This window comes from Rhinopithecus bieti, unplaced genomic scaffold (genome assembly GCF_001698545.2).
Source record: "Rhinopithecus bieti isolate Rb0 unplaced genomic scaffold, ASM169854v2 scaffold_56100, whole genome shotgun sequence".
Classification (NCBI taxonomy): domain Eukaryota; kingdom Metazoa; phylum Chordata; class Mammalia; order Primates; family Cercopithecidae; genus Rhinopithecus; species Rhinopithecus bieti.
In genome coordinates, this window is record NW_016821518.1 from 157,812 (window position 1) to 168,200 (window position 10,389).

Here is a 10,389-nt window from a genome sequence, read left to right on the forward strand (position 1 = left end):
CCCCGCGCCTCGCCAGCCGGCGGCGGTCAGGGGCGATCCGGGCACCCCGAGCTCCGCAGAGTTGGTGCCGCGGGAGTTCCCGGCTCCCTCCTGACCGGGGGAGGCACGGCGGTGAGCCCGGCTCCCCTCCTCGCTCCCGGGGGACGTGCGGCCGCCGCGCCGGGGCCTCCGCCGAGCGCTGCCCACGCCTCGCTGCGGACACCTGGGGCCGCACGGTTCTCGGGGTGGGGACCTCCCGCGCCTGGTGGGATGTTAGCGGCACCCTGGCCCCCGCTCTCTGGTTGTCAGTAGCAACCCCCGCCCCAGCTTTGACACCTGAACTCCAGATTTGGCCGAACCCCGCCCCGCCCCGCCCCCGTGCCCGCGGGGCAGAATCACCTGCTCGAGTGTGGTCCTTCCCCGGGTGGTCACCGCGGCCACCACGTGCCTGAACCATTGCGGGGGACAGCGGAGACCCGCGCCCGGACTAGGGAGGCCCTACAGACTCAGGCCGGAGATGGGGAGCCAGAGGGTGCCGAGGGCCCACCAGACGGGAGAGGCCGAGGCTGGCCCTCCAGGCCGTGCCAGCTACGATCACAAAGCTGGCTTCTCTGTGCCGCGGGTCAGTGGCCCTGCCCGAGACGGGTCAGCTCCAGAGCTGAGTGCAGCCTCCAGCGGTGGGGAAGCTTGGCCTTGTCCACTTTTCCAGCCAAGATACCTTCCAGGAGGACTTGCAAACGACCTGTGCAAGTCTGAATAACTGGGTTGTGACTACCAGAGGAGGTGGAGAGAGGGCTTTGAAAATTGTGGGTCTGCAGGGATGGAAGTCACCGGCAAAGGTGGGTGGAGCCGAGCCCCCAGCCCAGGAAAGCTGGGACAAGGGTGAAGGCCTGAAGAACTGGAAGGCGATGACGGTGACCACTGAAGGTAGTTTCATTGTAAGGATCTGTTTAGTGCACCTACTCCATCAAAAACCTGGAGCCAGGACCTTGCGCAGCACATCAAGTGACATCACACTGAGGCTTGAGGTCTGGTTGAGGTGCATTTCCGAGCTTGGAGAATGCCGCACCCACCCCCATCTGCTCTAGGATTGCCCCTCCCACCACCCCCATCACTGCAGGTACCAGGGTGCCCAGGCTGCGGTGGAGAGGGACCTGTGGCTTCACACCTGTGCACAGCAACCACTTTCCGTGTCCTCCAAGCATAAGACAGCAGCCCCCCCGGCCCGGGCCACACTTGAAGGGCCACATGGCCTGTCAGGGTCCAGATCATCACACCACAGAAGCGGCAGGGGCAGTGCTGGGACCTCTTGAGTTATAGATGCAGACATGGGGAACTCACGCCCTGTGGTGGCCTGCTCAGGGTCTCAGAGCCCCTGGTGGCTGCTAGACCGAAGGGGAGAGGCTGCCTCTGAGCAGCAGGCAGCTGGTTCCAGCCTAGGCTGGGGCAGAGATCTGCCACCTGGAGGGATGCCCAGCCTCCTGTGCCCAGCGGGCTGTCCTAAGACTGGGATGGTACGATGGTGAGTATGGGACCCATGTGTGCTTTTCAAAACCCATAGAAAATGCAACACAAGAGTGCATCCTGATGGAGACTTCAGACGTTTGTAATAATAACGGATCAATATTGGTTTTTTGCCTGTCACACGCCTACACCCCAATGAGAGAAGGTAATCATAGGAGAAACTGGGTCAGGGAGAGGGGGTGTGGGGGACCTCTACCATCTGCTTGGTGTTTTTGTAAACCTAAAACATTAAGTCTGCTAATTAAAACAAAACAAGACTAGGGTAAGAATGCTTGTTGGCCAGTATTCTTGGAAGAAGCTAATCTATCTTGGGAAAGGGGCCTGGCCCTTTCCACCCTGGGACTGTGGTTCCCCAAGCTGTTCCCCTGAGGAGGTTTACACCCCAGAGGCGTTGGGTCCTCCTGAGCACCTCTGCTACCCCTGTCCTGGCTCAGCAAGGCCACCTACAGGTGAGACGGCCCCTGTAGACGGGGTTCCTGGTGTCAGGAGGTATCAGGCTCCTAGAGGATGCAGGCTGAGATGGTCAAGGCTGTCTGGGGGTGTTCCCAGTCACTGCCCCTTGTACCTCCAGACCCTGAGGGGCCGATTATGAACCAAAAGGATCCCAGCCAGTCGTGGCGTGTGGCCCTCCGCGTGGTCCTCTGGGAGGCTCTGCGAGGAAAGGGCCTTGGGTGTTATTGTCCCTGGATGTCTGGGAAGGGGCTGCTCCCAGTGAGCGTGTCATGGGGCCACCCAGGAAGGGGCCACAGCATCGTCCCCCCCACCCACTTGTGGGAAGGAGCTGGTCTTCGCAGCTTTGCATGAAGCTCTGATACTTCCTGCCTCAGCTGGAACATTGAGGCTGAGCTGTGGAATCGGAAAGCTCCAGAACCCCCCGGGATCATGCCTGCCTGTTCCCTGTACCGGCAGGCCCTGCAGTGATGCTTCTGCATCCTGGGAGACGGCAGCTAAGGGGCCTGGGCCGGGGGGGCCTGTGGCCCAATCCTAGGTCTACATCAACCCTCTCTCCTTCCTCATCCATCCATTCCCTCGAGAAACAGCTCTCAGGCGCTTCCTGGGCAGACGTCTGTGATAGAAAGTTCTGGTGCACCCTGGGCAGTCCTTCTGTGCCCCACCAAGGTCTGAGGCCTCAGAAGGCAGGACGTGGCCTCCCACGTCTGAGGACCACGACCCACTGTTAGGATTGAGGGACCTTGGCAGGATCACCTCTGTGTATTTGACCTGGCAGTTTTTATCACATGCATTGCAGGGAACCATCACCTGGAAATTCGCTGGGGTGGGGGGCTGTGGGACTGGACCCCTTTCTCAGCCTTTCCTATGGCGGGTGCCTGCAGGCCCTGTGGGGTGGTGGACGGACGTGGCTCGGACGTCAGCTCCCGGCTCTGGGTCACGCGTGTGGCGGGGCTGGAGTCTGTTTCTGAGCCTCAGTTGCCTGCAGAGTGGGTCTGTTCTTGATTCCCAGGGCATTGTGGGGATTGTGACGTCAGCATTCAACGCCACATCCCCAGATGGGAGCTGGTAGCCGAGGGCCTGAGTTCAAAGGCACCACCGGGCTGTCGCCAGGGCTTGAGGCTGTCGCCAGGGCTTGGGGCCCTTGTGGGGCTGGGCGGGGGGGAACCCCCTCCTGCCGTGCTCCCCATGGCTGTGAGTTCTTTGAGCCACTGGTACAACCCAGTGGACTTTAATGATTTTATTTTTTTGCCCAGTCTTGAGGTTTTCAAACAGCCAGTGTGCTGCCCAAGATAACCAGTCACCTGAATCCACTCGCTAAAGAAGCAGCTCCTCCCGGAGAAGCTGGATTCCTCCAGAAAAACATTAAACGGTTTCCCCAACTGTGTCCGGGACATTTTCTCTTTACGCATTTGAAAAATACTGGAGAACGTCCACCAGTCTGTCGTTCACGTGAGAACAGTTCATCCCACGGCCCCACTCAACCACCACCTCCCAAGTCATTTGCCACCCATTTCCCCTCCCAGGCCATTTTCGCCGACCTTCTCGTGGGGACGTAATTATCATAATTGTGGTTGAATGATACGTGGAGAGCCTATGCTTGTAACTTAACATTCAGCAACTTCAATGAGCAACATGTAATTACTACACGAAACAGCCATGGACGCCAGCCAGCCTCCACCTGATACCCTTCAGTGTGTAATTCTTCCTGAAACCCCTCCTTAACCTAATTTGCTGTCATGTCTTGCTGTCTGTGAGTCAGAGAAAAGTGGGAGGGGAGAGTTTCCTGGAGTCGGATACAAGTCCAGGCCAATGCTGGCCGGCTATTTGACCTTGGGTGGTACTCGCCCCCAGGTTGGCCAGCGGGAAAGAGGCTGCTGGCTGCCAGCTCAGCAGTGAGAGACAGTCTGTGTGGCACGCTGACCCCACACTGTCCTAGCTGTTGTTTGCAGCAGCTGCTCTGGGCAGCATCTCACCCTCTGCCCCACTGTGAGCCGACCGTGGGCCCCAGGGGTGGTGAGCTGTAGTGACTCTGCCGTCTCAGACACTCAGACCCCACAGGAAGGAGGGGTCCCCGGCCACTGCAGGGTGGTGTCAGGAGGGGCCATGTACAGGACAAGGTGGATTTGTACATGGAGGTGGACATCTGCGTGGACCCTGGCCACGGCCGGTCAGATGTGCTCAGGCAGGACCGTGAGCCCAGTGATGACATGCTAAGGTCCGGCCGGCCAGCCACACGCAACAGGCCTGTGGTCACCCAGGACATCCGCTGAGGGCCTCAGCCCACTCGTTCTGGAGGACGCTCATGGCAGAAACGCCTCGGAAGGAACCAGCATCCCCACTGCCTTGGGGAGAGGGAGTGTCTCACATGCCAACTACCAAAAGCCTAAAGCTCAAAAACGTTGAAGGCCAGTGTGCAGGGCACCCACGCATCCTCTGGCTCCGGCCGAGGGCTGCTCCTCTGTTTTGTGCACACACACATTTTCCCCTGAGCTATTTGGGAGCTGCAGAGGCTGTGACCCTTTGGCCCTAACCATGGGAGCAGGAGTCACCCCTCAACGGGGACCACGTACGGTGCCATCCAGCGCCGTCGGCACACCCGGCTAGCCGTGTGGAGACGGTGCCCCTCCGTAGAGTAAATGCACGCCGCCTTGTTCCCCGTGAGCCCCACACTTGTCTGCTCCTAACTGGGCTGGGCCCCCCCGACAGGCTGGGCAGGGCACAGGGTGGTCCCTCCCAGGGTTCACTGGTTGGCACCAGAGACCAGAGCCCCGCTCAGTGGCCATCCTGGCAGCCCGCCCCACTGGCATCTGAATTCTGGAAGGCACTTCTAGGGCCACCTTGGCCACCCTCTAGAATAAACAGAAACGGGGGGATCTGCAGCGTGGGACTCCTAGTGAGCTGAGATCGGTCCGCATGTCTCACTGAATGGATGGGCCTCCTTGTTCTTGCAAGTTTATAATTGAAAGGAAGAACTTGTTTTTCTCTGCGTCTGTGGCCTTTGGTTTTGTGCTACAGGAAGGCATCTCCCAGACCCCGGGGAGCCTGCTGACAGTGGGGTGTGTGGGGTGTGCGAGGGGCCGTGCCCTGTTCTTGCTGTGCCCCTCTGCCCCTGGCACCACCCCAAAGGAGGCAAGGCCTTGTCAACATCTGTTAAGCTGGGAACCAGGGACCGCCCAGGGTCAAATGGGCTGGCGTAGCCACGTGGCAGGAAGCTGAGGGCACACAGAGCTCTCTCCTGCCATACCCCACTGGGGTGTCCTGGGAAGGGTGGACGTCCAGATGCTGGAACATCTAAGCTGGGCCAGGGTGGGCAGCTGCCCAGTGCACGGGGAAGGGCAGGACCGTGGATGGCTCAGTCACCACCTGGGACCAGCCCAGCCGGGCGGGGTTTAGCCTCCTCCTCCAGTCCACAGGGTGAGCCTCCACTGACAGCCGCAGGGACAGGCCCTCCCCACATCGACGCTGCACCTGGGTGACTCAGCCCAGGTGGGCGGGGGCGGCGGTAGCACCATCACAAGGAGCCTGTCGGGTGGGGCCCTCCCATGCAGGTAATTAGCCCAGCTGTCCTGCTCCCATGCGCTGGACAGCCCAGAACTGCCCCCGGTTGGAGGGGCTGAGAGCTCTGGCTGTGGAGTGTGGGTGGGATATGGAGGCCGGGGGCACAGGGCAGCTCTCTCGTGTGTCCATGTCTTTCTGCCCACGCTGAGATAGTGAAGAAGGCCTTGACTGCCGTTTGGACAGACGGTCCCACCCAGAACGAGGAGAAGCAGGTGACGCCCAGCTCAGCGCAGCCGGTCAGGCACACTGGCAGGTAGGGTCTGGATCTGTCTCCGGGTCACCTGTGTGCCAAGACGTCCCCAGACCGCAGGGTTTGGGGAAGGGTGTCATTGGGGCTGGGCATGCAGGGAGCATCCCGGGGCCAGGTCACATGGACTTGGCAGATCTTGGAGAGAGAACTGGACCCCGGCAGTGCCCAGTAGAGAGGGGCCCAGCGGGTTGGGGCCCGAGCAAGTGAAGGCAGGGGTGGGGCAGGGCCTAGCTAGAGTGCACAGGATCACCCGGGGATGCTGGCTTCACACTCTTCCTGCAGCCGTGCCTGCCTAGACTCAGCGGAGGAATCACTCCCTCCAGAAACCCCTCCAGGCAGGCAGGAGCGAGGCCAGCTGGTGGGCTTTCTCCTCAGGCGTGGAGGGGTCCCTCCCATCCACACAGCAGGTGCTGAGCCCCCCATCCCAACCCTGCCTGCTGCAATGTGCGGGCCCAGCCTTGGCACCGGCTGTCCCAACAAGGACCTGAGGACTTCCAGGTGCCTTCTCCTGGAGAGGTGGCCGGGCCTGTGCCGCGGCTCCACTCTACTCTCCCAGCTGTGCCAGGAGGCCCCTGCAGCCCCAGTGCCAGTGCTGTGCCTCTGCTGAAGTTTGTGGAAGTGAGATGGCCCAGAGGGACCCGCTGTCCAGACCCAGGATGGTGGACTGTGTGTCCTGGGCCTCAGTTCAGGCTCATGAAAGATGACTGAGCCCCCTCCTCCCCACACCCTCCAGCCCCCGCACCCCGCCATGCCCTGCACCGCACCAGCTGCCCCCATAGATGCTCCTCCTTGTCAGCCTGGGCCAGAGCTAGACAGGACCCACAGAGGCAGGGACCCCTCCCCAAATCCTAGCTGGCAGTCTCAGCCTTTAAACACTGTCTGGGGGGCTCAGTCAGTGTTGGTGGGGTGCACTACTGTAGGGCTGCCTGGAAGAGGTGACCTGCATGCTCGTGCACCTGTTCAAGCCAGGGTGAGGAGGAGGAGGAGCAGCTGGCACTGCGCACTTTGGGGGGGTGCAACAAGGTCCAACCCAGCAGGAGTCAGAGCAGGAGGCTTGGGGCAGCCTGACCCCATGTGGAGGAGCTTGGGGTCATGAGGCTGCTGTCACCAGGCTCACAAGCGACTCCAGGGAGAGGGTAAGGCGATGAGGTCACGTGAACTGGAGAAACAAAACCACACATCTCTAGATGCAGTGTGGTGACAGTGACAGGAGCCGGGGATGTCTCCCCTCAACTCCGCTGTGGAATTTTAACACTGTCCCCATTTTTTCTACAATGACTAGGTATTGCTATGAAGATGAGAAAACAAATTACTTAAAAAGGAAGAAAATAAGGGAGGAGGAAGAGAGGGAGGAAACAGGGAGGGAAGAAGAGAGGGAAGGAGACGGAGAGATTGTTATGAATGATGGGGAGGACACAGTTTACCCAGAAAACAACTACAGCCTCATGGGGCCTCTTGGGGGCCCAAACCCAGGGCATGGCTGACAGGGAGGTGGGCCTAGGGGCACTGGGAGCCCATGCTGGGCTTAGTGAGGTGCTGCAGGGTGACTTGAGGAGCGTCCACTGTTAAACTGCGTTACTTGGTGGCGATCAACCCTCCAGCTCCCCATCTGGGAGCGACTTCGTGATGTTAACCCCACAGGGCCCAGTTCAGTAGGAGGGAGGCTCCGGCTTCCTGTATAATTTGGAGCATGGGCCTCCCACTCCAGCCTCGCCACTCCCTGCCTCGACCTCAGCAGCCCTGTCCCTGTCTCCTCATGGCAGTGGCTGTAGTCACTAGGATCTACCCCTTCCTCGCCACCCTCTGGCTCTGTTCTACCCTCCGCAGCATGAAGGACCGTGGGTCACTTGGTGTCTGCGTCCTGTCCAGAACATGCTGGGGGAGGGCGTCTTCCCGCCAACCCTCCTGAGTGTGGGCAGCCTCCTGCTTGCCGGCCCTTTGCGTGTCACAGAGAAAACAAGGTGAAGAAGATGATGATTTGAGTCTAGAGAGCTCATTACAATGTTTTAAAACAAACTTTTTAACTACAAAAGTGAGGATGCTTATTGACAAAAAGTCTGTTGTTCTGGGGTTTCTGAGAGAAAAAAGAAAAGAGGGATTTCCCCTTTGACCTCCCGGCCCTGTCCAAGGGTTGGTTTGGGCTCCCTGGGACTCCCTGGGTGTTGTGTGCACGTATGTGTGCAAGTGTGTGTGTGTGTGCTCGAGTGTGCATTGTGAGGGTGTGTGTGCTCGTGTGTGTATGTGTGTGCATGCCTGTGTGCACGTGTGTGTGCATGCGTGAGTGTGCATTGTGAGCGTGTGTGCTCAGGTGTGTGTGCATGTGTGCATGTGCGTGTGCACATGCGTGTGTGTGGTCGAGTGTGCATTGTGAGCATGTGCGTGCTCGTGTGTGTGTGTGTGTGCATGCCTGTGTGAGCCTGTGTGCACCAGTGTGTAGAACTCCGCATGGGATTTGGCACACAGTAGTTCCCTTTTGACTCTCATTTCCAGCAGAAACTGCAGAGCTCTGGTCCGCAGCCGCGACGCTGGCACCAGTGCCTGTGGGGCAGGATCTGGATTTCAAACTCAATTTCAAAAAACAAACCATGGCTGAGTCCACTGAAAGGCAACGGGAAGATAATGAGTGGCAGAGTGGGGGCTGGGTGGCAGGACTTTATTTTTCGTGGTCCAGTGGTCGCCTGGGGGGTGCCGGCCTTGGAGGGTGCGGACAAGAAAGGCCTACGAGTGTGTTGATGTCAACAGGAAGTGTTTTTGTGGGTGTCTTCGGGCATCGTCTGTTCTCACTGCTTTCAAGTTCAGTGAGGGGCAGCAGAGCGGCTACCAGCTCCCTGAGTGACCAGCATCTGAATGTCCCCAGGCTGCTTGCCGGGCCACCTCCCAGCCCTGCCCACCCATGGTCCCCTCCTAACCCTTTCTAGGCGTCTCAGGCCCCCAAGGTCCCACAGCCTCCCCCCTGCCAATGAGGGGTCATCAGCGCAGCTCAGCAGGGACACTGAGAGGCCAGAGGCCAAGCCACCACGCTCAAAGTAGAGGTCAGGCCCATGCTGACCGGCTGGGCTGTGGGGAGCCGTCCCTGTCCTGTCCACTCCCTGTACCCTCTCCCCCAGAAGCCTCCACAGTGGCACAGTGGCACAGTCCCAGCCTGTGCCCCAGACTGCAGCCCCCTGAAGCAGACTGTCCCAGTCACCTTTGGGCCCAGCACACTCCCTCCCAGCCCTGCACACACGGGGACTCTGCAAGCTTGTGCAGCAGCAAAGGGTGTCATGCAGCAGTGGGGGCCCCGGAGATCAGGGCTGCATCCCACATGGCTCACCTCAGCACTGGGTGTCTGCCTTTCACATCCTGCGGCTCCTGCCAGGTAGGCCCCGTCCACCTCAGGGCAGACACCTCCTGGCAGGTTCTGTGGGCAGAGCCTGACAACTACAGGGGCAACTACAGCCCCTGACCCCTCCTTCCCTGGCTCGGAAGAGGGGCCAGAAGCCACTGGACAAAGGGGCGTGGCAGGCGTGTGAGAGCATATGTGAGCGTGTGTGAGCATGTGGGAGCGTGTGTGAGCGTGTGTGAGCGTGAGGGAGCGTGTGAGAGCATGTGGTAGCATGTGGGGGGAGCATGTGTGTGTGTGAGCATGTGGGAGCATGTGTAAGCATGTGGGAGTGTGTGGGAGCGTGTATGAGCGTGTGGGAGTGTGTATGTGGGAGCATGTGGGAGCAGGTGGAAGCATGTGTGTGAGCATGTGTGAGCGTGTGGGAGCATGTGTAAGCGTGTGGGAGTGTGTGTGTGGGAGCATGTGGGAGTAGGTGGGAGCGTGTATGAGAGTGTGGGAGCGTGTGTGGGAGCATGTGTGAGTGTGTGGGAGCGTGTATGAGCGTGTGGGAGCGTGTGTGTGTGGGAGCATGTGGGAGCAGGTGGAAGCATGTGTGTGAGCATGTGTGAGCGTGTGGGAGCATGTGGGAGCGTGTGGGAGTGTGTGTGTGTGGGAGCAGGTGGGAGCATGTGGGAGCGTGTGGGGGGAGCATGTGTGTGTGTGAGCATGTGGGAGCGTGTGTAAGCATGTGGGAGTGTGTGGGAGCATGCATGAGCATGAGGAAGCATGTGTGTGGGAGCGTGTGTGGGGGGAGCATGTGGGAGCGTGTGTAAGCGTGTGGGAGTGTGTGTGTGGGAGCATGTGGGAGTAGGTGGGAGCGTGTATGAGAGTGTGGGAGCGTGTGTGGGAGCATGTGTGAGTGTGTGGGAGTGTGTATGAGCGTGTGGGAGCGTGTGTGTGTGGGAGCATGTGGGAGCAGGTGGAAGCATGTGTGTGAGCATGTGTGAGCGTGTGGGAGCGTGTGGGAGCGTGTGGGAGTGTGTGTGTGTGGGAGCAGGTGGGAGCAGGTGGAAGCGTGTGGGAGATCCAGCAGGTTGGGGAAGGACTGGCCCTTGTCCCAGCCCCAGCTCACCATCAGTTGGTGCCCTGGGGCTCTGGCACCCATGCTAGCTTTTGGGAAGGGACACAGTTTCTAGCACCTTCTGAGAAGGGGTCTGTTTGAGAACAGCCAGACCCTGCCAGCCCCCCGCCCAGCCCAGCCGGCTCTCAGAGAGGATGGGGCGGGACCCCACGCCCAGCGCTGGCCACCTTCGGGCTGCTC